Below are 6,357 nucleotides of genomic sequence, written 5' to 3' on the forward strand. Positions count from 1 at the left end.
GAATTATGTTTTAATTAAACCACTGTCTCCATCCTGACCTTAAGAAAGCTAGAAAACAGTCAGAGTCATCATCTTTGTGGAAATAATTTTAAGTTAACACTCGTAAAGGCTAGTGGAACCCAGAGGTCAGATGTCCCCATATGATCTGTTTTTCCTCTTTATGATGCTTGTCTCTTTTTCCTCTTTATGATTCTTAACCACCCCAAACTCAACACTAGTTGCATTCCCTAAAGGGAATTCACTTATATTAAAAGCATTAGTGAGCAGTGCAGATTTTGTTGAAGACTTTTGAGTGGGCAGTTGTTGTACTGCCCTTAATCAGTACAGGTCCTAATCACACACCACAGAGCAAACTAATTAAAAAAATCTCATTAGACATGCTATCCTAAGTCCCTTCTTCCCTCACCGTCTCCCCAGGGAGTTCTCCCTGGCCTTTCCCTTGCAGGGTGCTCCATTTCTCAGTGCTCCCCACCAAACCTCAATACCTCCCCCATTTGATTGGATTTTTTCCCTCTGAAGTGTAAACTATAACCTACCACGGTTGTTCAATAATAAGCCCTCAAGGAGTGGAAGACTTTATCTTTTTCTCTCACAATTTTTGAAGTTCTTGGGTTTTGCTTGGCTTAGCTAAATTCAGTACACATGGCATCCTTCCAACTTTGCAGCCACAGGTACGATTTTTTAAAAACCGATTCCTCTAGTACCAGCACAAGGAAAACAGGAAGATTCCGTTAAATGTACGTGGTGCACGTACCTGGGCTCTTTGAGGAGGCAGTTCCCCAGAGAGTAAGTTGAGGCCAAGCCACAGAGCACCACAGGGACTCAAAGGATGAGAGCCAGAGGAGATTGTGGATGCTCACTCACTGATGATCAAAGCCAGAGATGGGGCGAATAAGAAGACCACAGGCCCACAAATGAATGTGCAGGACTCCAGGTTCCAGACATGGTCACCCATTTGTCCTGTGTATTATTAGCATTTACTGTAGGGTGGATATGAACATGAAAGAGCTAAAATACCATCCAGTCTTTCTCCACCTGAACCACAGAATACAAACATATTTAGAACAGCTATTTCCCTAAGTCTCCCAAGAAAGGTACATAATTAGTACCATTCTAGATGCAAAGGAAAGAAGTTAATTCATGGCATGCAAAGGATGTGTTAAGTCAGTGGTTTCCAACGCTAGTCAGTATCAACCACCCCCCAAGGGCTTGTTAAAACACAGATTGCTGGAGCCCACCATCATAGTTTCTGATCCAGCTGATATAGTGTGGAGCCTGAAGAAAACGTGCATTTCTAACAAGCTTCCAGGCATTGCTGTGCTACTCATCTGGGACCACAGTTGGAGAACTAGCACCTTAAGACAATAGGGAATAATTCCCTTGGAGATTCTGGTTGCTAAAGGTTGAACTGCACTAAATCATGTGTAGTTTCTCTTCCATGCATATCAGTGTTCTGACTTAACGATTTCAGTGCCATCCCTTCTATACCGAAGGCTCTGAGTATGACATTTAGAAGCCATTATGAAATTTTAAGCAGAACTGAGCAATATGTAGACCTTGCCCTTGATATTGATTTTTAATTCTTTCCTCCAAAGTGCATTTATCAAACTTAACACCATAATAGCAGAATAGATGGTCCATAACTGAAAATAAAGTGGCTCTGAAATATAACCGAACTGTGGATATTATACCACACCGGTATGCTGATTAGCCAATCAATTTTAATTGACCTCCAGTAATGTACTTGGGACACATGACTTGTCACAGCACAAATGCATAGGACACCTTTTCTACCACAATCCAGTAGGAAAAAGAGATGAGGAGTATACAAATACCTCCAACAGTGGAGGAGCATTTTAATGGCACTAACCAAAAAGGCTATATGAGTTTGTAAGGGCAAATACAAATTCAAAAAAATTGTTTTAAGTCTCTCTAGTATATAAAAAAAAGGAAGAGACTTCCCACTTCCCTTTTCTTAGAGCATTTACTTTAGAAAATTTGTATTTCTAAATTCTTTTTCTGCCTCTTCGCGACATATATAAATCTTTATAAAAGCTAAATAAGCCTCTTGACAGTTTTACAACCCAGAAATGTTTTTCTCGAGGATTTGGGAGCCATCTCTTTAAAAGATGCCTGGGTGGCTCAGTCAAACATCTGCCTTTGGCTCAGGTCATGATCCAGGGTCCTGGGATTGAGTCCTACATTGGGCTCCCTGCTCAGTGGGGAGCCTGCTTCTCCCTCTGCCTGCCGCTCCCCCTGCTTGTGCTCACTCTCTCTTTCTCAGTCTGACAAATAAATAAAATCTTTAAAAAATAATAAAATAAAATGTAATTGAAGAAGATATCACCCCTATCTCCCAGTTTTCATGGTAGGGTAGGATCCTAACTTTGACAGGGCACCTGACTCCAAGTTGCAAAATTACCTCTTGCGGTAAAGATACGAAAGTTTTTTTCTTTGGACCAAGGCAGTTAGCAAACACAGATAGCCACCCCATTACCAGATGAATTCAGGATGGACTATGTGTGACAAAAGGCACTGTCAAGGCTTCTTTCTCGAGAACTAGTTCTTTATCTTCAGAGCATGCGTGCAGTGGCTTATACCTGGTTGGCTGTATAAAAGGTGAGATTTCTTTCTGTCTTTGCAACTGGATAGCAGATGGCCTGTGATGCCCATCACAGTCTGGTTCAATAACCAAAATGTTTTCTTTTCTTCCTATATTTATTGGAGAGGAATTTCTGCACTGGCAGGAGATTTTTTTTTTATTATTCTTAATTATATTTCCTCCAAAGTTCAGGGTGCAGAAATAACATTTCTGACAAGATAAAGGTCAGATGGGAGAAGGACTCCTAAGGGAGAGACCTGGAAGATGGGGTAGGATGTTGATTGGAGAGAAGAGGTAAGAGAGCGTTTCAGGCAGAGCACATGATCCCAGCAAGGGCTAAAATGGTACAATGCAAAAATGTTCAAGGAAGGGTGGGGAAATCAACTTAACTAGACTGAAGGACTGCTCACTTGAGAAACAGACTTAGAAGAATGGGTCCTGAGTACAATGCCAAAGCATCTGTCTCCTCTCAGAGCTTGTAATCAAAGCATACAGGATTAACAGGACTCCCCAAAGCAACCAAGTATCAAGTGAAGATAAACAACTCAACACAAACTTCATCAAAGAAATCAAAGAAAACTGTTTTTCAGTGGGAATGGCCCAGTCTTAGAATTTCATTTAGAAAGCTAAAGAATCTTTCAGGTCCCATTTATCAGTGTTTTAATCCCAATAATTTAGTCAACAAATTTTTACATAATATCCACTTTGTGCTAGGTACTGAGCCAAGTACTGAAAAGATGGAAATAAATAAAAGAAAAATGGTTTCTGCATTCAGAGAGCTTATAGACTATTGGGTAAGTACTAATGTAATACTTAGATTTATTAACCTCTTTGCTGTTAGGCATTATGCTAGGCACCTAACCCGACTCCCGACTCCTTTTTTGGGGGGTCCCTTAGGATCAGGACCCTGGACCATAACCTGAGCCAAAGGCAGATGTTTAACTGATATAACCATTCATAGATGCGGAAACAGCCTCAGAGAGTTTAAACTGCTCAGGCTTATGTAATCTGAAATGCAAGGTATGATTACAAATGCAGTTCTTTTGAGTTCAGAAGGCCAAGTGCTTTGTAGGGTCGCCAAGTGCTAAAAGCACACATTCCGGCCCTGTTCTCAACCTCAGCAGGCAACAAGTCAGTCCTTTATTAAGCTTATCAGCTATAGGTTTCTTGTAGATGCCCTTTATCAATTTGAGGAAGTTCCCTACTATTTCTAGTTCACTGAAAGTTTGTATCATTAAAGGATGTTGAATTTGGGGCGCCTGGGTGGCTCACTTGGTTAAGTGGCTGCCTTCAGCTCAGGTCATGATCCCAGAGTCCTGGGATCCAGCCCCACATCGGGCTCCCTGCTCAGCGGGGAGTCTGTTTCTCCCTCTCCCTCTCCCGCTACCGCACCCCCTTGTGCTCTCTCACTCTCTGTGAAATAAATAAAAAATAAAATCTTTAAAAAAAAAGGGGATGTTGAATTTTGTCAAATGCTTCATCATCTGTTAAAATGATCAGATGATGTTTTAGTGTATTCTGCTAATATAGTGATTTACATTGATTCATTGCAAATGTTAAATCAACCTTACATTCCTAGGATAAACTCTAATTGGTCATGACATATCTTCCTTCTTGTTGGATTCCATTTGCTTTTTATTTTTTACTAAAGTATAACTGACATAGGAGATCATATTTGTTTCAGGTATACCATATAATGATTCAATATTTGTATATATTACAAAATGATCACCACAATAAGCACATACATAGTTGCAAAAATTTATTTTTCTTGTGACGAGAACTTTTAAGATCTCTCATAGCAACTTCCAAATATGCAAGACGGTATTATCAACTACAGTCACCATGCTGTAGATCATGTCCCCATGACTTACTTTTTTATTCCTGGAAGTTTGTACTTTTGATCCCCTTTGCCCATTAGCTAATATTTTGTTAGTGATTTTTATATCTATAATTATGAGAGATAATGATCATTAGTTTTCTTGTAATTTCTTTGAATGTTTTGATATAAAAATAATGCTAGCATCTTAGAATAAGTTGTGAAGTGATCACTTCTATTTTCTGAAAAAATTTGTATAAGGTAAGTTTTTTCTTCATGAAATTTTTCATAGACCACCATTGAAACCATTGGGACCTAGATTTGTCTCAGTGAGATAGTTTTTGATAATAAATTTGATCTTTAATACATATAATAGGGTTATTGAGATTTTCTGTTTTTTCTTTTGTCATTTTTGGTAAGTTGTATTTTCCAAGAAATTTGTCCATTTTGTCTAAGTTTTTTTAACATGTTGGCAAAAAAAATAAAAAGATGCTCATAATATTTTTTTATTATCCTTTTAATTTTTGAAGGATCTGTAGTTGATAATCCCTCCTCATCCCTGCTAATAGTGATTTGTGTTCTCTCTCTTTTTTTCATCAGTCTCATTATAAGTTCGGCAATTTTGTGGATCTCTTCAAAGGACCAGCTTCTAGATTTGTTAATTTTCTCTATTGTATGTTCTCTTTCAATGACTTACTCTCTTCTCTTTATAATTTCCTTCCTTCTACTAACTTTATTCTTACTCTGCTCTTCTTTTCCTAGTTTCTTAACGTGGGATCTTAGTCCTTGATTTTAAATCTTTCTTCTTTCCTAATATAAGTATATAAATCTATACATTCCTTCTCAAGACTGCTTTCTCTGCTTCTTATAAGCTTTGGCATGTTGTATTCATTGTCATTCAGTTCAAAATATTTTCTAATTTCCTTTGTGATTTTGTCTTCGGCCCATGAATCATTTAGAAATATGGGTATTTCATGTGCTCACGTCAGCAGCACATATGCTAAAATTGGAACAACACCAAGAAGATTAACTTGGCCCCTGCAGAAGGATGACATGCAAATTCATGAAGCATTACATGTTAAAAAAAAAAAAGAGGGGCCTCTGGGTGGCTCAGTTGGTTAGGCGACTGCCTTCAGCTCACGTCATGATACTGGAGTCCTGGGATCAAGTCCCGCATCAGGCTCCCTGCTCGGCAGGGAATCTGCTTCTCCCTCTGATCCTCCTCCCTCTCATGCTCTCTATCTCTCATTCTTTCTCTCTCAAATAAATAAATAAAATCTTTAAAAAAAAAAAGAAATATGCTATTTAATTTCCATGGTTTTTCTGGATCTCTTTTTATTATTATTTTTAAATTTTTTATTAACATATAATGTATTATTTGTTTCAGGGTACAGGTCTGTGATTCATCAGTCTTACACAATTCACAGCACTCACCATAGCACATACCCTCCCCAATATCCATCACCCAGCCACCCCATCCCTCCCACCCCCCTCCACTCCAGCAACCCTCAGTTTGTTTCCTGAGATTAAGAGTCTCTTATGGTTTGTCTCCCTCTCTGGTTTCACCTTGTTTCATTTTTCCTTCCCTTCCCCTATGATCCTCTGTCTTGTTTCTCAAATTCCTCATATCAGTGAGATCATATGATAATTGTCTTTCTCTGACTGACTTATTTTGTTTTGCATAACACCCTGCAGTTACTAATTTCAGTTTAATTCTATTGTGGTCAAAGAATACACTCTGTATGATGTAAGTCCTATTAAATTTATTGAGACTTGTTTTGTGGCCCAGCAGGTGATCTGTCATCATGAATACACCATGAGCATATGTAAAGAATGCGTAGTCTACAGTTGTTGGATGTAGTGTTCTATAAACATCAATCACATCAAAGGGGTCAACGGTGTTGTTCAGATATTCTGGGGCTCTCCTGAATTATTT

The 6,357-nt window shown here is 38.6% G+C and overlaps 1 non-coding gene across 1 annotated transcript; it reads left to right on the forward strand.

The window, feature by feature from the left end:
* The first annotated feature begins 5,397 nt into the window (after positions 1–5,397).
* Positions 5,398–5,504, forward strand: LOC114205754 (U6 spliceosomal RNA). Its single transcript, XR_003608462.1, has one exon. It is a non-coding gene; the product is annotated as a U6 spliceosomal RNA (small nuclear RNA).
* The last annotated feature ends 853 nt before the right edge of the window (positions 5,505–6,357 follow it).

This window comes from Eumetopias jubatus, unplaced genomic scaffold (genome assembly GCF_037043125.1).
Source record: "Eumetopias jubatus isolate StellerSeaLion01/CBP00866 unplaced genomic scaffold, mEumJub1_p1.0 scaffold_1, whole genome shotgun sequence".
Lineage (NCBI taxonomy): Eukaryota > Metazoa > Chordata > Mammalia > Carnivora > Otariidae > Eumetopias > Eumetopias jubatus.